Source organism: Vigna unguiculata, chromosome 4 (assembly GCF_004118075.2).
Source record: "Vigna unguiculata cultivar IT97K-499-35 chromosome 4, ASM411807v1, whole genome shotgun sequence".
Taxonomy (NCBI): Eukaryota; Viridiplantae; Streptophyta; class Magnoliopsida; order Fabales; family Fabaceae; genus Vigna; species Vigna unguiculata.
Window position 1 is genome coordinate 28,050,990 of NC_040282.1, and position 22,592 is coordinate 28,073,581.

Sequence of the window (22,592 nt, forward strand, 5' to 3'; positions counted from 1 at the left end):
TAAGGGCAGCCCTTTAAAATTATGGCAGAATAAAAAAAAGAGGGTTTACATTAATTATAAAATATTACTTTAAAATGTAATATAAATAAAAATAAATATTTTTTACTCATTATTCAAGTTAAATTTTAATTATAAATTTTGACATCAGATCCCATTTATAATAATGTTTATTAATACTTTGAATATGTAAAATTAACGGGGTTAAATATATTTTTAATCATTTAATTTTTAGTCAAAATTGGAATTAGTTCCTTTTCGAAATTTTAGACCAATTTAATCTCTCATCTTTAAAAGCTGGGTAAATTTAGTCCTTTTAACAAAATTTTGTTAAGTTTATTTGAGGTTTTATAAGTGTTTCTCAACCAACGTTGAAGCAAAAATGAGTTAAACGAGGTAAACAACTCAAATACTATCATGAAATGCGTTTGAAGCATCAAATAAACTTAAAAAAATTGGTTAAAAGGACTAAATACACACATATCTAAAGTTGACGGACTAAATTAATCCAAAGTTTCGAGAATGGACCATTTCCAATTTGCACTGAAAGTTAAGGGACCAAAAACATATTTAATCCTACTTTTTATACAAATTAAAAAATAAAAAATATAGGTTTATTATATTATAAGGTACAAACATGAATTTTATTATATAATTAAAATTATTAGGTTTTAATAAAATAATATAAGAATGAAATATACATAAATCTTATATATTTATATTTAACTAATGGAACGAAGAACTGATTTAAAATGATATTGACATATATTTTTTTTTATTATAGTATTTTTAATTCTTATGAACTAAATTTAAATTTATTTTACAATCAATATTTTACCAGATCTATTTTATTATTGTGATTTTTTTAATTTATATTTATAACATCCCAATTTTAGCAGCTTAAAACTAATAAAATAGGATGTTCCACCTAGGGATGTCAAAAAAATCCGTACCCGCGGGTATCCGCGGATAAAACCCACAACGGGTAGGAAATGGATATTAAAAATGGATACCCGCTACCCGCGGGTATGGGTATTTTTGATACCCGCATGTTAACGGGGCGGGTACGGGTATCATAGTATCCGTACCCGCTAAACTTTACCTTATATATATATATATATATATATATATATATATATATATATATATATATATATATATATATATATATATATATATATATATATATATATATATTAGTAAACAACATTATGAGTCTTCATCCAATAATGGTGGTCAGATTCTTACCCCACAAATGAGTAAATTACTTCCATATACTGTGGAGGTATTGATGTGTCTCTAAAACTGGTTACGGACCAACATGGAAGGTAATGAAATTAACACTTTTACTTAGATATTTTAATTAAGTGATTGTTAGAAATTTTTACTGAAATTCTTATGTTTTAAGGCTTTTCTAGATTAAAATTGGACAACATGAAACTTTATACAATGTTGCAAGAGGTGGACATTGATGAAGTTAGTAATTTCTTTAATATTTTATTCAAAAATAAACTACAATATAAATTGGTAGTGATTTTTTATTTGTTTGTTTTTCAAGAATCAATCGGAGAAAGGAAACTTGTTGACCTAAGCACTAATTATGGTTAAATATTTATTTTTTTAAATATTTTTGTAAATACCCGCGGATACCCGCGGATATGAAAAAAATAGACGGGTACCCGCATAACGGATACCCGACGGATATGGGTACGGGTACGGGGCAAATATTTTTTCAGCGGGTAGGGTACGGGGGAACTACTACCCGTACCCTACCTGCCCCGTTGACATCCCTAGTTCCACCTTAGTGTTCAAAACATATAAACAAATGTATAAAGTATATTAATACAATCTTACAAATGATTGGACTATATAAATATATCAATTATCCATACAAAACATTTCTAACTCTAAACATAAGTTAACCACTTATAATAACTTCTCACTGATACCTCCTTCCGATCTAAAAGATGGCTCCTCAACCTCAAGAGGTGCTTCTGAAACTACAACCACCACTGCTCCCACCGAATAGGTGATCATCGCAAAAGGAAAACAAACAATACAAGACAAAAACACAAAAGAAGGGTAAGCTAATGACTTTTAAAGAATTTTCTCAAACGATATAATATTGATATCTATAACAACTACAAAATAAGCAGATATTCGCATACATATATTTATAGACTACGACTCAACTAATCCGGATACATGCATTGAGGTCAGATCCAGTCAGTTCTGCACTTGTAGTGACATCTCATGCTTTGCAGAGCGACAAATTAAGAGTGAAAACTTTACCACATACAAGGTAAGTCCGTTAACACCAATGGTCAAGGAAAAACCCTTAGGCTAGGACCTCCTACTCCTTTCACCACATATCTCATTCCTCTTTACTTGAGAATTTGAATGGTTATTAGAGCATCAAGATAACTGCCAAGACAGTCCATACCTCAACGCATACACTACCGCAATCATTGTTAATGCTCCTTGGGTTAGCATCAACCAATCTCAACTCAGTCTCAATATAAACAATCTCATCACATACGCATCATTCATAATAATTACAAAGCTTCTATGATAACTAAAATACCACTAAATTTAACTAAAAAAAAGTTTTAGGTTCTGACTCACTCGCCCAGCTAGTAGCACTCACCCAGCCACTAGTCCAAGCTAGAAGTTCCTGACTTGGAAATTCACCCAACGAGTAGCAATCGCCCAGCCACTGGCCCATGCTCGCCCAACGAGTAGCACTTGCCCAACGAGTTTGTGAATCTGCATAATTCTGCAAATTAGTGTTCTGCATAATTTTGTAGATCAGCTCACTTGCTCAGCGAGTACCACTCGTCCAACGAGTGTGCAACTCTGCAAAATTATACAAAAAACTTATCTAACATGTTTTATGCATCTTCACCCAACCCATACCACTCCAAAACCAGTGCAAAGATCATTCAATTATTAAACATCAATTCTATCCAATTATTCATACCATTTGAATGCAAAACACATCTAAACCACCAATTATTCTCAATTAATAGGAAAAATACACATCTTCATAGTTTTCAACATCACAAGCAATCCCGCATATTAGATACACCAAACAATCACAAATTAAACACACAATATGCATTTTTAATAGGTTTATGAATTAAGACAGAGAAATTAGCTTCCTTTACCTGGTATCCTGCTAAAACAACTCTATAAACGTCAAATGTCTCTAACTTCACAAGATGCTCTATTTACACATAGAAACATTAGAAGAACGATCAGGACATACCATTATGATCACTGATCAGTAGAGACTCATACTGATAAATAAAACGACGCACGCAAGTAGAAAATGGCTTACATGCAACAAAAAACAGAAAAGACCAAAAAGAGAGCAGAAACTTAACTTACGTGAACAGAGAAACTGATCGGTCCAAACTGAAGAGCTCACCAAGAGGACCAATCCTACAGTCTCAGTTCTTCAATCAAACGACCAGAAAGACAAAACTCTTAGAGAAAAGTCAGAGAGCTCTAGAAAAAGTGGTTTCTAGAGAGATGATGTGTTTTAAAATAATGAAACTCCTTTATAAAAAATCTATTTATACTAAAACTTTTTAATATTAAAATAATCGAGTCACACTATTTTTAAACCAATATCATTTCTAAAATACCATTTTCTAGGGTTTTACAATATTCATTTATGTATATTTTATTGATGTTATTTCAAAATAGATAAATAAACTTTATAAAACTAGAAAGTAGAATAATTTTAATTTTTATTGCAAATAATTACAAATTTGAAATTGGTCTTAATGTATGAATGTTTTTCACCAAATATTTTTATATTCTTTCATATTCCAGTTTCCACCCTTCTTCCATATTCATTTTCCATTTTCCAACTTTCTACTATTCTAAATAAAAATTCGAAAATGTAAACAATTAATTGATTCAAATATTTATGTTTCTAATAATATAATACTTTTGTTACTACAATTAATAACATTAATAATAGAATTAATAATAATAAAATGTATAACAAAATGTCCTCGATATGAGTTTTACAACAATAGAAAAAGTAGACAAGTTTTATTATTTGTTAAATGTTATAAAATAAAGCTAATAATGAAGAGAAGAATAAAGAATAGAAGGAAGAATATAGAATGATAGAATACAAAGCAACTATTATGTCTTATTATTGATAGGAATAGTCATATTTATAGATACAACATGGTAACCCATAAAAGATACAAATAAAATAATTAATACAAATATTTACATAAAGAGTAATGAATCATATGAGTATCAATCATATGAGTAACTGTATCAAATCAATGGACGACCATTAATTCATAACAATCCCCATTGGGTGTTCATTGATAAGAGAATGTGTCTTGTTAAAACCTTATTAGGAAAAATCCTTTGGGATAAAAACCTAGTGAAGGAAAAAGAGTACACCATTATCTTCATATATGGTTGTTAATTCCATTCTTCTTAAGGATAGACCACAAGTTTGTCGCACATATTAAATTATAGACCTTAACTAAACATATTCATAACTTACCTCATGTAATGCTAAAAATTATGCATGATTTTGACGATGATGTTGTTATGGTCTCCTTAATATATCGTCATGAAATCATTATTCTACCACATGTGAATAAATATTTTGTTTGTGATCAACCATTGTGACATTGTGATAATATAATAAATAACATGCATCTGCATAATCCATTAGATCCAATTTTAAATCATTTGGATAAAATAATTTCATATTCGTAGTACTCTTAAGGTAATAGAGTATATTTTGTTTTACTCCAATCCTTTGTCTTCTTGTAGGTGAAAAACTATATCTTGCTTAACAAATTTACAGCAAATGCAATATCACGTCAAGTATAATTAGCAAGATACATTAGTGTTATTATAACACTAAGATATGGTACTTCTGGACCAAGAAGATCTTCATCATTTTCTTGAGGTCTAAGAAGAGCATTAATCAACATCTAACGACCTCAAAACTATTATAGTGCATAATGGATGTGACTTGTCCATTTAGAACATTTTACGCACCTTAATTATATAAGCCTCTTGATGTATAAAAACATCATTGTTTAAATACTCCATTTGTAATCTGAAACAAAAAATTTATCTTTTCAAGATCCTTCATCTTAAATTCTTTCTTTAAGCAATCAATTGCCTTTGTGAGCTCATTAGGGGTTTCAACGATATTTATGTCATCTACATAAACAATAATGATGACAAATTCATTTTTGGATCTTTTCATATAAATACAAAAACAAATAGGATCATTTTCTATATTCTTCTTTTAATAAGTACTCAATAAGACAGTTTTACTACACACGTCCTGATTGCTTTAATCAATAAAACGGCTTGTTCAATTTTATTGAATAACCCTCTTTAGAATTTGCCTTGTTGGGCAAATAAAATCCTTCAAGGATTTTCATATAAATATGATTATCAAGAGAATTGTACAAATAGGCTGTAACATTATCCATAATATGTAAATGCAAACCTTGTTGTGCAACTAGGATAATCAAATATTGCAATGTTGTTGCATCCAATACTAGTGAATCTGTCTTTTCACAAATTAATATCAGGTTTTGTGAAAAACCTTGAGTAACCAACTGTGCTTTGTATCTAACAATTTCATCATTCTTAATTTGATTTTTGCGCAAAAAATCCATATATACCCAATGGGTTTCACACCTTTAGGTGTGTGAACTATAAGTCCAAAAACCTTTCATTTAACAAACAAATCTACTTATGCTTCTTTGCATATTTTCATTTTGGCCAATTATTTCTTTGTCGACAATCTTCAATGATCATTGGTTATTAATCTCCATTGTCATTCATAACATTCATCGTGATATTATATGTAAACGATTCGTCAATGTTGACTTCATTTTAGTTCCATACTATATTATTCATGACATAATTTATTGAGATCTCATCAATTTCAACACTTTTAGGTACTTGAGGTTCTTCTGGAACCAAATAATTAATTATGTCAAGTGAATCTTTTAGGATTTCCACCTTTTCGATTAGGTCATCTTGCATTTTAGCTCCCTTTCTCATTCAAGAGTTTTTATCTTTAGAATCAATAGGCCTACCACGCTTCAAACATGTCCTTGGAACTAACAGGCCTACCATGCTTCAAGCGTGTTATGAATTAATATCAACTATCTTCAAAGCATTAACAACATGTATTAGTTACCTTTTTTCTGTCAATAAGAACATTTGGTAATTGATTGACTAATTTTGTAAATTAATTATCTTTTGAACTTCCAGTTCATATTTTGTTATACGAGGATCAAGATAAGATAAACATAATTCATTCCAACCAATATTCTTTTCCAAATGTTTTCTTTCTCCCCCTAATGTTGGAAAAACTTATTCATCAAAGTGACAGACGAAAAGTCAAATTGTAAATAAGTCTCCTATTGGTAGTTCAAGATATTTTATTATTGAGGGAGAATGATATCCAACATATATTCTCAATCATCTTTGAGGACCCATCACAGTCACTTTTGGTGGGGAAATTAAAACATATACAACACATTAAAAAATTCTTACATGAGAATATTAGGTCACTGACCAAAAACCAACTGCATAATAGAGTATTTGTGATAACTTGTTGGCTTGATGCGAATCAATAATGCAACATGCAAAATTGCATATCTCTAAGTAGCCATTGGAAGATTAGCTCTCATAAGTAATGGTCTTGCAACCAATTTTCGATGTTTTAGTAATGATTTCGCAAGTCTATTTTGAGTATGAACATGTGCTACTTGATGCTCAACTTGAATTCCAATTTATATACAATACTCATGAAAAATATGAGATATAATTTCACAAATATCACCATATATTCGTTCTGAAAATGAGATTGACTCATTTCTAATTTTTCTAGTGATTATCAACTTTTGTGAGCGTATAATACATAAGAACTCATTGGTTTGAAGAAGTTTCTTGACTCTTAAGTGGGTGTCCACATGAGTTTTTCAACTTTTTTTTTCGTATCATAATAGATCCAGGATGACCTACCTGATCATGCTAGACAAGGAATTCATTATGATTCATTAACTTTGATTTATCATGAGATGCATTTTAATTGTACTAATATATGCGTAGTACATGTTGCTCTCTTGGCAAGCATACCAAAAGTCAACTGTAGTATAATGATTTTAAGTAGGAGTGTCGAACCCACGAGGAATGGATTTAGTGAAAATTAATAATTATCTCAATCAGCATATGTACAAATATTTTAATTTGATTTGACATTAACTATTGCATAAAATTAATACAGTAAAAGCAGAAAAGTTTACAAAAATTTAGTAAAAGAAACTGGGAATGAATTTCATCTATCTCCCTTGTCTATAATCTGGATGAATAATATACATAACATATGAAAATACCAATATTGATGCACACTCAAAAATCATTTATACTGATCCCTCGCGTATAAAATTCATAAGATTAGTTCCCTGAATATTGACTTCTCACATATTCAGCAAACTATCCAGCATTACGGTCGAGTGTTAAAAGCAATTGATATATTGAGATCTATTTCTAGCATCACAGTATATCAAGTATAATTTTTCAAATCAGATTTTCAGAAACACTTTCCAGTCAGATCTAATAATCAAAATCAAATCATCTATTGATCAAATAGAATCAAGCATTAAGAACAGAACAATAATACCAATATTGAGTAAAAACAAAAATGCTATATATAAATATCACCAGATTACATCCAAGTTCGAGTAGATTACCTTCAATCCCAAGGAAGAAGATTAGCCACTCATGGTAGCCATCAAAATCCTAAGAGCTAAAGAAAAAGAAGAAGAAAATGAGGAACTGTGTTCTGCTTCGTGGTCGTAGCTCTCCAGATCTTCAGGTATGAGTTTCTTCTCCAAAAACCAGCTGCCTTCCTTTCTGAACTTCCAGATTATATATACAGCACGAACCCTCGCTTAGGCGAGAGCAGACTCGCTTGGGCGAGAATGGCGGCAAGTGTCTCGCTTAGGCGAGATGACTTTAGCTTGGGCGAGCATGTTTTGGCTTGAGCGGAAGATTTGAGCAACTTGCGACCTGTTGCACACATTTTTCCTTCTCTTCAATATTTCTTGATTTCTCCTTCACTCTTCTTGAGTTCTTTCCTCCTTCCGCTCTACTTTACTTGAAATTTACACAAAACAAGGATCAAGTGACTTCTTTTCAACAAAAACTTTGAAACATGTGACTAAAGCTCATTTTACTTTAATTAGGGGAATCAAAATCAAATGAACACAAGTTAAAAGCATAAGTGTCAGACTTTTCTATGAATCTTTACTGAATTTTGGCACTTATCAGTACAAACCATCCAACTGATTATACCAAACAAGGCATTCATTTTGATTTGTAAACTTCTGGTTTACCACGACATGTATCTCATTATACTAATATATGTGTAAACCATAAGAGAAGTTTGTTAATTTCTCCAATACACTTTCTTTTTTCAACTCAATCATAGAGATATAAAGATAATTCATATATTTTTCATTTTTTGTCTCAATATGATATTCGTTTAGACAAATATCCTTGAAACTTAATAAGTTTCTATTCAACTTCTTGGTAGAAGTATAATAGCTTTTTTGGAGCCTTCAAATATATTTGTAGTACTATAAATGATATAACATTGATGTCTCGCATTACCAAACAAGAGAAAATTTATTACTTTTGAGAATTGTTTAAGTTGTTGCACTATCAATAAGATACATATCCTCATTGTTGGTGTTAGTGTCAACATTCATTCTTCATATAAACATAAATATCAATATGCAATTTTTTTAACACTCTCATAACCAATGAGGTGATCAATACTTCCATTTGGTTTAACAAAGAAAATAATAATATCAAGATGAGTAACATCCATATGACCATAATCAGAATCACCATCTTCATAAGCAAAGTGTGTTTCCTCCATTCCACTAGCCTTTGTGTACCCATTTGACAGTTGTTCAGTGCTTAATTGTTCATTTTTAGTGTGTTTTCATCTGTTGGGCTTTATTGGGCCATTGTTCCAAATTTGAACTAATTTCACATTATTTAGCCTAATTTTCGTTTTTAATTATTTTTAGGTATTTGGGTGAAGCAATTTTGAAGCTTGGACATCAATATTCAGTTAAAGAGAGCCGCCAAATCATTTCTACATCATTTCCACGTCATTTCCACGTCATCTGAGCGAATGGGCCAATATTTGAGGCCCAATAGTGACATTGTTGTAATTCTGCAGCTCATAATGATAATTTTGTAAATAATGTTGGCAGATTTGAGGTGACCACGAAAATTAGGTCTTCTTGCATGGAGGCAGCCACATTCTTCCTCTTCCACATTCTCTCAAACCTCCATTTTTTTATGTTTTAAGCTTTGGAAGGTGACCCATGGAGGCACAAGCTAATTTTTCACGTTTTCCATTCGCTTTTCACGTTTTATGAGTCTTGGACAACACATTGAACTTGTATTCACGTTTTCTACACCTTGGGTAACATTTATATTGAAGTATTCTCATTTTTGGTTGTTTTTTTTGTTGTTGCCCCTTTCTTTCCTACACATTTTCGATTCCTGCACCAATTCAGGTTTTCTGCATCAATTTGCACTCATTTGGATGGCTGAATCAAAATTTATGTTGAACCCTAATTCAGATTCCATGAGGAACTAAGTTAACGTGTTGATTCTTTGCAGATAATGAATTGAAATCTTGAGATTATTGTTTTGTTCGGTGGAGTTAAGTTAATCTTTCCATTCTGAATTTGCGTTTGGGTTTAATTGAAGAAACCATTATGTTTTTGCTTAAATTGCAGAGTGGAATCATTGTGTTCATGCTTAGTGAACTGTAGCAGATTCATGAATGTGTGCATTGCTTAATTGCACTTGAGTTCGAGTTAATTTGCATTTAGTAATTAATTCGTGTCTCATGAGATTTAATATAACCATTTTGAGTTGTAATATGTGATTGGTGGATGTTCATTGTGACACCCCGACTATTATACTAAATAATTATTATTTGATAAAAAGATATGGAATCAATTTTTTTAGAGATTATCCTTGAGAGAACATTAATAATAACATAACTTCATATTCATATATGTAGTTTGCATCTATGTAATTGTTCATGAAATATTACAAAAATATATATTTGTTAAATATTAAGAGTCCTACATCAGAATAGAAGATTTTCTATATTTTTAACATCTCCTAAAGATATTAATAGAAATTATCCATGAGTCAATCTTCAGAAGATCCACCAACAATATCCCGAATAACTCTCACTGAGCAGGTTCATCTTCTGTTCATGCAACAGGTACATATGAAAGAAAAAATATGAAAGGAGTGAGGTCTTTATAAGCCTTAAATATCAATCTTAATAAACTCAACAAACAATGCAGACACCGGGGGCCTAGATTTGGACCTATAACCACCAAACTTGATCTTGTTTTACCAGACATATGGATCCATATTCCACTTCTGATGATCCAATCTGAACATCAAAAGTTGCTTTGGGAAGTGATTAGGTAGTTGAGTATTTCTCATAAAATATTGGTACAATCATAATTATTTCTTTCTCGAGAATACTAGCCATTCATCGGCTCACAAAAGAGATATATACTCACTACCTAACCTTGGCGATGCCGAGCAGGTATCGGATAGTTCCAAGTTTGGCCTATGAATATCCTAGTCCAGGGCGCTATTCTGAACTATCCAGATATTCACCTACTTGGTAAAACTTCCTTAGACCCCACCATGGTCCCTGCCTTTCATCCCGCAGTGTACCAAACTCTGACTTCCCAAATACAAACACTTTGACACTGGTTTAATCTCAACTTATTGAAACCAGACTTAACTCTTACTTAACTGACATACTCTTGGATATTTTCAAAGGTCATAAAATGTGATGACTATCAAATCATGTCATTGTATAAACCATACACAAAGAATATAAAACAAAATAAAATGTACATGTAATTTTTTCTTATATTCAAGCTCACTGAATAAAATAATATTTACTTTCACTTCACATTTTTTTAATTATAAAATAATGATAAAATAAGAATCAAAGCAAGAACTTTAAATAAATAATTAGATAAAGATTAGAACGTTATAAGTAAATATAATAACAAAATATAAATTAAACAGGACCCGTGCGTAACTGGAGATAAAAATAAAATAAAATAAATACATAGGTCCAGTGTGTAACTGGAGATAAATAAAATAAAATAAATAAATAGGACCAGTGCGTAACTGAAGATAAATAAAATAAAATAAATAAATAAGACCAGTGCGTAACTGGAGATAAATAAAATAAAATAAATAAATAGGACCAGTGCGTAACTGGAGGTAAATAAAATAAAATATATAAATAGGACCAGTGCGTAACTGGAGATAAATAAAATAAAATAAATAAATAGGACGAGTGCGTAACTGGAGATAAATAAAATAAAATAAATAAATAGGACCAGTGCATAACTGGAGATAAATAAAATAAAATATATAAATATGACCAGTGCGTAACTGGAGATAAATAAAATAAAATAAATAAATAGGATCAGTGCGTAACTGGAGATAAATAAAATAAAATAAATAAATAGGACCCGTGCGTAACTGGAGATAAATAAAATAAAATAAATAAATAGGGCCAGTACGTAACTGGAGATAAATAAAATAAAATAAAATAAAATAAATAGGATCAGTGCGTTACTAAAGATTAAATAAAATAAATAAACAGGATCAATACATATTTGGAGATTAAATAAAATAAATAAATAAACAGGATTAGTATATAATTGGAGATTAAATAAAATAAATATAAGAGGATAATAAATGAAAATAAGTTAAATGAAAGTAAATATAATAATATATGAGTCAAAATAAATAAAAGATTAATATAAAACCCATGAGCTTATCAAAATTAATATATAAGAGCTTAACCTCACTCCCCCTTACCTTATTGATTGAAGAGCACACTAATAATAATTGTAGAAGACTAGGATCTCTTTGAATCTTTGCTCTAAATTTTCTTTCCTATTTTTCTCTTTCCCTCTCTTCTTTCTCTTTCTCTTTCTCTCTCTCCTTTCTTTCTCTTTCTTCCTTCCTTCCTTCCTTTCTTTCTTTCTTTCCTTACCTTTACGTAACCTCATCCCATATATATATAAGCAAGCCATGTGCTTATCTTTTCTTTCAAAATCATGATTACATGCATTAATGAAGAGATAATCCTTATCTCTTCATCTTATCTTCTTCTCTCTTTTTTTTCTTTTCTTCTTATCTTTTCTTCTTTTCTTCTTCTTTTTTTTCTTTTTCTTTTCTATATTATTTTTTTTATCTCTTTTAGGAAATTCTTCATATATATATATATATATATATATATATTTTTTTTTTACACACACCTATTTAATAATATTTTTAATGTTTAAACTACATCATAATAAAATACAAAACATTAGTAAACATAGAAGATTTTCTAAGTGTTTTATTTAAAATAAATAATACAGTTTATTAAAAAAAAAGGATGTTACATTCATTTGAAGCAAGGAATCAACGCTATTTTTACATCGATTTTACACATCAGCATTTAAGTTTTCAATTGTGTGTTGCATTCGTAAATCTGCCAAACCCCCTTGTGTTGTATTGGTGTGTTGATCTGGAAATTGAAGCTTTGAACAAGAACATTGGTCGTTGGGAGACGACTTGGTTCAACTTTCATATACTGCATTTAATTTGTTTTAATTTGGTGGGGTACAACCTTTATCAAATTTGGCGCCGTTGCCGGGGACCAATCTTTTTGTTCAAAGTAAAATTTTCAGTGTGTTTGTGTTCCGTGTTTTGGTATGTGTGTGTAGTTCAAGTGTGGTTGAGTTGGTATATGTTGATTGTGGTAATGTTTCTGTGTGTTTTCGTGTGGTGTGCGTGTTATCTGTGTAGTGTAGTGAATAGTGTCGCGGCGCGCATGAATAATGTCATCTAGAATAGTGAATAGTGCATGAATAGTGTCCGATTCTGGCATTTAACTTCTAGATTTTTGTTCTAGTAGCTACGGTGCTTGTTTTGACTTGAAATTCCCCCCCCCCCCACTTCTAAGACATTGAACTTGATGAGAAAAAAATAGCAAGAGCAGTTAGTATGGTCTGAGTTGAGAGATTAAAAAAAAATTGGATTGATTTTTAGTTAAACTTCAGAGGACCATAACTTTTGCTATGGTTATCAGAATCACTATTATTTATATGCATTTGGGGTGGAATTTAATTTCCTACCTTGTCCAAATCCACTTTGCCCATTTGCAAACTCAGATTCTCCAAAAAATGCAGTTTTCTACATTTCAACAATGTTTTTTGTGATTTTTCTTCATTTTTTCCACTTTTGAAAAAAATTTAAAAATACTTGTACTTTGAGTTTTGATCTGATTTTTTTGTGTGGTTCTGTTTGAGCACTCAAAGGACATTCCTACCAAATTTCAAGTCATTTGGAGTTCGTTTGAGTATACTTGTAGATATACCCTATGTTATGCCAATATCACTAGAATAATGTATTTTCGTGCATGACTAGGGGAAACCCAAGTGAATTACGACCATTTGACCCTGAGATTGATAGGACATTCCATAGAGGGCGTAGGCATCTTAGGAATCCATTTTTCCATGCTGAATATTCAGTGACTTTTCCTGACTCTTCTGATTCTCATCATACTCCTAACACTCCTCATTCTTTGCATTCTGAGCATAATGTTTATTCTGAGCATTTTGATTTTCATACTGATAACATGGCTCAACCTCCTCCACCTCATGAGAGGACCATGAGTGAGCTCGCTGCACCAGAGTTCACTTATGATAGTTTATGCATTCAATACCCTTAGGAGGAAGTTCCATATGTGTTAAAAACTGGTTTAATACACTTGTTGCCAAAGTTTCATGGTCTTGCAGGTGAGGACCCGTGCAAACACTTGAAGCAGTTTCATGTCGTGTGTTCCACCATGAAGCCTGCAGATGTCCAGGAGGACCATGTATACTTGAAGGTTGTCCCTCATTCGTTGGAGGGCAATGCGAAAGACTGGTTGTACTAACTTGCACCCAGGTCCATCACGAGTTGGGATGACCTGAAGAGATTGTTCCTTGCCAAGTTCTTCCCTGCTTCAAGGACAACAACCATAAGGAAGGAAATTTCTGGCATCAAGCAACAATCTGGGGAGACCCTTTATAAGTACTAGGAGAGGTTCAAGAATCTTTGTTCAAGCTGCCCACACCATCAGATCTCTGAACATCTCCTTCTACAGTATTTTTATGAAGGCCTGCACCATATGGATAGAAATATGATTGATGCCGCAAGTGGTGGTGCTCTTGGTAACATAACCCCAGCTGCAGCCAGGCAACTAATTGAGAACATGGCTTCCAATTCTCAGCAATTTGGCACAAGGAGTGATGCCATAGTTGTTAGAGAAGTACATGATGTAGGGGCAACTGAATACACGAAGAAGTTGGAGAGTAAGATTGATGCTCTTACCACGCTGGTCAACCAACTTGATTCTAATCAGAGAGCTCCAGCTGCAAGAGTTTGTGGCCCTTTGTACATTTGTTGATCATTTTACAGACTCTTACCCAACATTGCAACAATAGGCTGCTGCTTCTTCTTCTACACCAGTGGATACTCCTTAGGCCTATGCAGCTAATATTTTCCAATAGGCCCTAACATCAACAACAAAACCACCATGATTTGTCAACAAACAGAGATAATCCAGGATGGAGGAATCACCCTAATTTGAGATGGGGAAACCAGGGAAACCAGTAACAGCAAAACCAACAATTTCAAAATGTGCAGCCACCTCCACAACAAAGAGCTGCACTTGCACAAGCTGCTCCGGTTCCACCTATACCCACACCAGCTCCTGCTGCAGCACCTGCACCTTTTTCTTCTACTTCATTGTCGGAGTTGTTCAGGATGATGACTCTTCAAAATATGCAATTCCAGCAGGAGACTAGGGCCTCAATTCAGACATTGACAAATCTAATGGGGCACATGACCACTCAGCTAAACCAAGCACATGCTTAGAATTCTGAAAAGTTGTCATCACATACGGTGAAGAATCCGAGAAATGTGAGTGCCATTACATTGAGATATGGGAAGAACATTGAAGCTCCCACTCTTGAGCCTACACCTCAAAAGGAAGTCCACCCTGCCACACTTCAGAGAAAGCGTGATGCTCATGCAGTTGCACCTTCCATACCTCTTCCTTTCCCTCCAAGAGTCATTCCAAGCAAGAAGATGGAAGGGGTTGACAAGGAGATCTTAGAAACATTCAGGAAGGTGGAGGTGAACATACCTCTGTTGGATGCCATCAAACAAATTCCGAGATATGCAAAGTTCTTGAAGGAACTATGCATGCACAAGAGGAGGCTAAAGGGAAACGAAAAGATCAGCATGAGGAGAAATGTGTCAGCATTGATAGGTAAATCTGTTCCTTAGATTCCTGAAAAATGCAAGGACCCAAGTACATTTTGTGTACCTTGCATCATAGGTAACAATAAATTTGAAAATACAATGCTTGATCTTGGTGCTTAAATAAATGTAATGCCTCTGTCTATTTTTAAATCTCTTTCTCTTGGACCCCTGCAACCTACGGGTGTGGTGATTCAGTTGGCAAATAGAAGTGTTGCCCACCCCGCAGGTTTGGTTGATGATGTTTTGGTTCGTGTTGGTAAATTGATTTTCCCTGCTAATTTTTACATTCTTGATATGGAAGAGGGGTTTTCACATGGTTCTGCACCAATCATTTTAGGCAGACCATTTATGAAAACTGCACGAACCAAGATTGATGTCCATGCAGGTACTTTGTCCATGGAGTTTGATGATATTGTGATGCGTTTTAATATTCTAGATGCCATGAAACATCCTTCTGAGGATCACTCTGTTTTTCATGTTGATATTGTTGATGAACTTATTTCTGATTTCCACTCTTTGCATGCATTAAAACATTCATATGTGTCTGAGCTATCTGAATTTGCATGCATTGGTGTTGATTGTGATTCGTATTTTGATTTCGATGTTGATTCTGACTCACTGGGTGCTGTACCATATGATTTTGATGTTATACAGTCAGATTGCACTAACCATGTTGTAGGAAGTACATATGCATCTGATTGTTATGTTGAGGTACATGTTGTGGAACCTGTTTCTCCCTCTCCTCTGGTTCCTGATATTCAGCCAGCATCCAGTACTTCAGAGTTGAAACTCCTGCCAGACAACCTCAAGTATGTCTACTTAGAAGAGGAGGACAAACTGCTTGTCATCATTTACACCTCCCTCATTGCTGAACAAGAGCAGAGGTTGTTGCATGTTCTTAAAAAGCACAAGAAGGCAATTGGATGGACATTGGCTCACATTCCTAGTATTAGCCCATCAACATGCATGCACAAGATATTTTTGGAAGATGGAGCAAAGCCAGTGAGACAGCCACAAAGGCGACTCAATCCTGTCATCTCAGATGTTGTCAAGAAAGAGGTGACCAAACTTCTACAAGCTGGGATCATCTACCCCATTTTTGACAGTCAGTGGGTCAGTCTCATCCATGTTGTTCTAAAAAAGACAGGCCTCACTATAGTCAAGAATGAGAAAGAGGAGTTGATTCCAACAAGGGTGCAAAACAGTTGGAGGGTTTGCATCGACTACAGAAGGCTAAATCAAGAAACCAGGAAAAATCATTTCTCTCTGCCTTTTATTGATCAGATGCTTGAGCGCTTGGTAGGTAAGTCACACTATTGCTTTCTTGATTGTTTTTCTAGTTACTTTCAAATTCACATTGCACCTGAGGACCAAGAGAAAACCACATTCACCTGCCCCTTTGACACTTTTGCCTATAGAAGGATGCCGTTTGGCCTATGCAATGCCCCTGACACATTCTAGCGGTGTCTGCTTAGCATTTTCAGTGATTTTCTTGAAAAATGCATATATGTGTTTATGGACGATTTTACTGTGTATGGGTCCTCATTTGATACATGTCTAGAAAGTTTGGACAAAGTTTTAAATAGGTGCATCCAATATAACCTTGTTCTCAATTTTGAGAAATGCCATTTCATGGTAGAACAAGGCATAGTATTGGGGTACATAATTTCAAAAAAGGGCATTGAAGTTGACCCTGCCAAGATTTCAATTATTTCACAATTGCCTTACCCCTCTTTTGTGCGAGAGGTTCGTTCTTTTCTTGGCCATGCAGGGTTTTACAGGCGCTTCATTCAGGACTTCAGTAAAAAGGCCCTTCCACTATCCAACTTATTGTAAAAGGATGTTGACTTTATCTTTGATGAAGGATGCAAAAAGGCTTTTGATTGCCTCAAGAAGGCCCTGACCACCACTCCAATCATTCAGGCGCCCGACTGGACAACCCCGTTTGAGCTGATGTGCGATGCATCCAATTATGCATTGGGGGCTGTTCTAGCTCAAAGAATTGACAAGCAGTCAAGGGTAATCTACTACGCCTCAAGGACATTAGATGTTGCCCAAGCAAACTACACCACAACAGAAAAGGAGCTCCTTGCGGTAGTTTTTGCACTTGAAAAGTTTAGATCTTATCTGCTTGGTTCTTCTGTTGTTGTGTTCACTGACCATGTAGCTCTTAAGTACCCGTTGAAGAAGGCAGAATCAAAACCTCGGCTGATAAAATGGATGCTCTGGCTCCAAGAATTCGATTTGGAGATCCGTGATAAGAGCGGAGCACAAAACCTGGTTGCAGACCACCTGAGCAGGATTGAGAGGTCTACTGATGATGCTTCACCGATCCGGAATGACTTTCCCGATGAAAGTTTGTTGACACTCTCTACTTCTTTCTCACCTTGGTTTGCTAACATCGTGAATTATCTTGCTGCTTCTGTTTTTCCTCCCCTAGCATCCAGAGCTTAATGTGATAAACTCAAGAGCGATGCTAGGTATTACATTTGGGATGACCCCTATCCGTGGAAAATGTGCAGTGATCAGGTTACCAGGAGATGCATTCTGGACCATGAGATTGACTCGGTCCTCAAATTTTGTCATTGGCACACAGATGACAGCTCGCAAGGTGCTAGATTGGGGGTTTTATTGGCCCACCATCTTTAAAGATGTGTGGAGGATTTATAGCACGTGTGAGGAATGCCAACGAGCAGAAGGAGCCATTTCTTGGAGACAACAAATGCCTCAACAACCCATGCTATTTTGTGAGGTGTTTGATGTCTAGGGTATAGATTTCATGGGCTCTTTCCCTGTCTCTTTTGGTTTCACTTACATCTTGCTTGTTGTCGATTATGTTTCAAAATGGGTGGAAGCCAAAGCCACTAGAACTAATGATGCTCGAGTTGTTATGAACTTTGTTAGGTCTCACATATTTTGTAAGTTTGGAGTTCCTAGAGCTATCGTTAGTGATTAGGGCACCCATTTTTGCAATAGATCCATGGGGGTTTTGCTTCAAAAGTATGGGGTTGTGCACAAACTTTCTACACCATATCACCCTCAAACTAATGGGCAAGCCGAGATCTCAAACAAAGAAATTAAGAAGATCTTGGAGAAGATTATGCAGCCCAACAGGAAGGATTGGAGCAATAGACTTGAGGACGTTCTTTAGGCTCACAGGACTGCTTACAAGGCACCTATAGGGATGTCTCCTTATCGGGTTGTCTTTGGTAAGCCATGCCACCTTCATGTGGAGATAGAGCACCGAGCCTACTGGGCTATCAAGTCATGCAACTTCTCTCTTGATCAGGCTAGAGAGGAAAGGAAGCTGCAATTAAACGAGTTAGATGAGATCCGTCTGGAGGCATATCAGAACTCTATGTTCTACAAGGAGAAAACCAAGAGATTCCATGATAGCTCCATAGCTAGAAAGGAGTTTATTGTTGGTCAGCAAGTTTTACTGTATAACTCCAGACTTGGACTCATGGGGGGTAAGTTGCGATCAAAGTGGATTGGTCCTTTTGTTGTCACTAATGTTTATCCTTATGGTGCAGTTGAAATCAAAAGTCAGTCCAGCGATAAGAGCTTCAAAGTGAATGGGTATCGTCTAAAGCCATTCCTCAGCAATCTTGCCTTGGTAGATACTGTTGTAGAGGAGACTTCCCTGCTTGACCCCACTGATGTTTCACCATGATTCAAGGAGTTTTCTTTCTCCTTCTTTACTTTTAGTGCACTTGTCCAGGTCTGTCTGCTATTGTTTCCTTTTTGTTAATTTGTGTTAATCAGTGTGATGTTTTTGTTTTCTGTTTGAGACACTCACTTCACTCTTGGAGGATGAGTTGTTGGTTATTCTGTGGACTGATATCCTTGGTTTCTCTTTGCATGTCAAGTTGCTTTTGGAATTGTTTTACCCTTTGTGAGAATTTGAGCCATTCTCTGTTCTTTGATTGTGTGATATATGCCTCTTGAATGCTTGCACAACGGTCTTGGCTTGACTCTTTCAGATGCTTTATTGATTCACATGCATGTTGGGATATGATTTAGGCAATTTTGTTCTATGAGCCTACAGCTAGATGAGCCTACCTTGAACTGTTTCCGTTGATACCCCTTTTTGAGCTTGCATACCCTTTCATTGTTCTACAGCTCATTACAAGCCCTTAGCCTAAAAAACCATGATTATTGATACCTTAGGAAATTTTGGAGCTTTGGAATTGCTTTGGAATTGCTCCTCTATTTCCTTTGTTGCTTAGCTACTTATCCATATGTTCCACACCTTGTCCTCAACCCCATTACAACCTTGAAAAATCCTTCTAATCTTGACCTGCATGTGTTTTTGGTTTGGTTGTTGGTTCTAGAGGCTTGCCAAGTCTGTTGATGTTTGTTTTTCAGGGGTGCTTTGAGAGTAAACAGTAGCCTAGAGATTTGAGTGATACATTGCATATTTCGTGAGGTTATATTTCTTTCAATTCTCTCTTTGAGCTGAACTGAGTACTTGACATGTTTTGAATTGCTTGGATGATGTTCACGGATACCTTGCAACTTTGAATCCTTCTGTGTTGGATGTGTTTCCATTTGTCTATGTCGGGTCTGTTTGTCTTGTGTCTTTTTGTCTCTCTTGTTATGTTTGTGATGTCCTTGCTTTGCTTTACTCTTTAATTTTGCCCAGGAGTGCAAAAGGGTAAGTGTGGTCGATTTTGATGAGTCATTATTTTCCTCCATTCCACTAGCCTTTGTGTACCCATTTTACAGTTGTTCAGTGCTTAATTGTTCATCTTTAGTATGTTTTCATCTGTTGGGCTTTATTGAGCCACTGTTTCGAATTTGGACTAATTTCACATTATTTAGCCTATTCGTTTTTAATTATTTTTAGGTATTTGAGTTAAGCAATTTTGGAGCTTCGACATCAATATTCAGTTAAAGAGAGCCGCCACATCATTTCCACGTCATTTCCACGTCATCTGAGTGAATGGGCCAACATTTGAGGCCCAGTAGTGACATTTTTGTAATTCTGCAGCTCATAATGGCAATTTTGTAAATAATGCTGGCAGATTTGAGGTGACCACGAAAATTAGGTCTTCTTGCATGGAGGTAGCCGCATTCTTCCTCTTCCACATTCTATCCAACCTCCATTTTTGATGTTTTAAGCTTTGGAAGGTGACCCATGGAGGCACAAGCTAATTTTTCACGTTTTCCATTCGCTTTTCACGTTTTATGAGTCTTGGACAGCACATTGAACTTGCATTCATGTTTTCTACACCTTGGGTAACATTTATATTGAAGTATTCTCATTTTTTTTTTGTTTTTGTTGTTGCCCCTTTCTTTCCTTGCACATTTTCGATTCCTGCACCAATTTAGGTTTTCTGCATCAATTTGCACTCATTTGGATGGTTGAATCAAAATTTATGTTGATCCCTAATTCGGATTCCATGAGGAATTAAGTTAACGTGTTAATTCTTTGCAGATAATGAATTGAAATCTTGAGATTAGTGTTTTGTTCGGTGGAGTTATGTTAGTCTCTCCATTCTGAATTTGCGTTTAGGTTTAATTGAAGAAACCATTATGTTTTTGCTTAAATTGCAGAGTGGGATCATTGTGTGTTCATGCTTAGTGAACTATAGCAGATTCATGAATGTGTGCTTTGCTTAATTGCACTTGAGTTCGAGTTAATTTGCGGTTAGTAATTAATTCGGGTCTCAAGAGATTTAATATAACCATTTTGAGTTGTAATGCGTGATTGCTGGATGTTCATTTGAGGCAAGGAATCAACGTTGTTTTTACATCGATTTTACACATCTGCATTTAAGTTTTCAATTGTGCGTTGCATTCATAAATCTGCCAAACCCACCCTTGTGTTGTATTGGTGTGTTGATCTGGAAATTAAAGCTTTGAACAAGAACATTGGTCGTTGGGAGACGAATTGTTTCAACTTTCATATACTGCATTTAATCTGTTTTAATTTGGTTGGGTACGACCTCTATCACTTTCCCCAAGGCCAGATGGGACATGACAAGGAACCATGGTGTCCATTTCATAAAAAAATGGGCACGGCATAGAAATTTTATGCTAAAATTTTAGCTTGAACATTTAATGAAGGAAGGATTCATATAAGGGTATTGTTGGCGTGGCCATCAAGACAGGGAAAAATGATTCAACACAGACTTGGGAAATAGTAGTAGTGGAAGATATGAGCATGAAACACCAACAAAGGATATTGTTGGGGAATTTATAAGAGGAGACATTACTAGTTGTCAGTACCCAATTTTGTCTGAGAAGATAAATTTTGATAAAAAAGTGGTTGAAGAATAGGTGGTTAGTTAATTTTATTCTTTTCTTTAATTTTAATTAAGTTAATCAAATATATTTTTGATGAAAATTATTGAAAAATAACAAAAGAAAAAGTAAAATTTGTGGAAGTACGAAAAATAAGAAAAGTAATAAAGAAAACATGTATGTTGAATCCTTTGTTAATAAAGTCATTGAGTGCATGGCCTTTTCAAAAGACAGAAAAATAAATGAAGTTTAAAAGAATGAAAAGAAGGTTTGTTCCTTTACGGGTGGCTTGTTTTCATCTCTTGTTGAAGCATATGCATTCATGTTGCTTGAACCATAGCTCATTCAATTACCCTCAAAATAAAGAGATTACCCCAAGACAAAAAGCATGAATATTACATTGGGTAGAGTTTGGTTTCTACACCCATGTCTGACAACAGGCTGAGGTCTTAATTTGGGAAATGATAAAATAAAAATGTTTGTTAGGTTGAAAACCTATAAAGGCGATCTAAGCAAAAGATAGGACTAAGGAAAAAGACAAAAAAAAAGAGAATGAAAATAGTGTGTTAGAAGCTACACAACCCATTTTACCTCTAGCCATAATACAAGCCACTAAAAGTCCTCAACTATCAAGGATGTTTATCTTGATTTTCTCATAAGTTTAACTCACGGACAAAAGAAAGTGGTTGATGACATAGTCACCCAAAAAAAATGAATAAAAAATGAAAAAGAAAGAAAGAATACTCCATGATTATGCATCAACATTGACATGATCACTCCTAACAAGGAAGATATGAAGGGCAAAAACTGCCCACAAACATCCATCCAACCTCTTACAAAAATTTTCCCACATATTGTCTATTCATGGGTTCAAGCTAATACAA

The 22,592-nt window shown here is 34.3% G+C and overlaps 1 non-coding gene across 1 annotated transcript; it reads right to left on the bottom strand.

The window, feature by feature from the left end:
• Window positions 1-14,167: 14,167 nt before the first annotated feature.
• LOC114182809 lies at window positions 14,168-14,274 on the bottom strand. Its single transcript, XR_003604245.1, has one exon. It is a non-coding gene; the product is annotated as a small nucleolar RNA R71 (small nucleolar RNA).
• Between the last annotated feature and the right edge of the window lie 8,318 nt (window positions 14,275-22,592).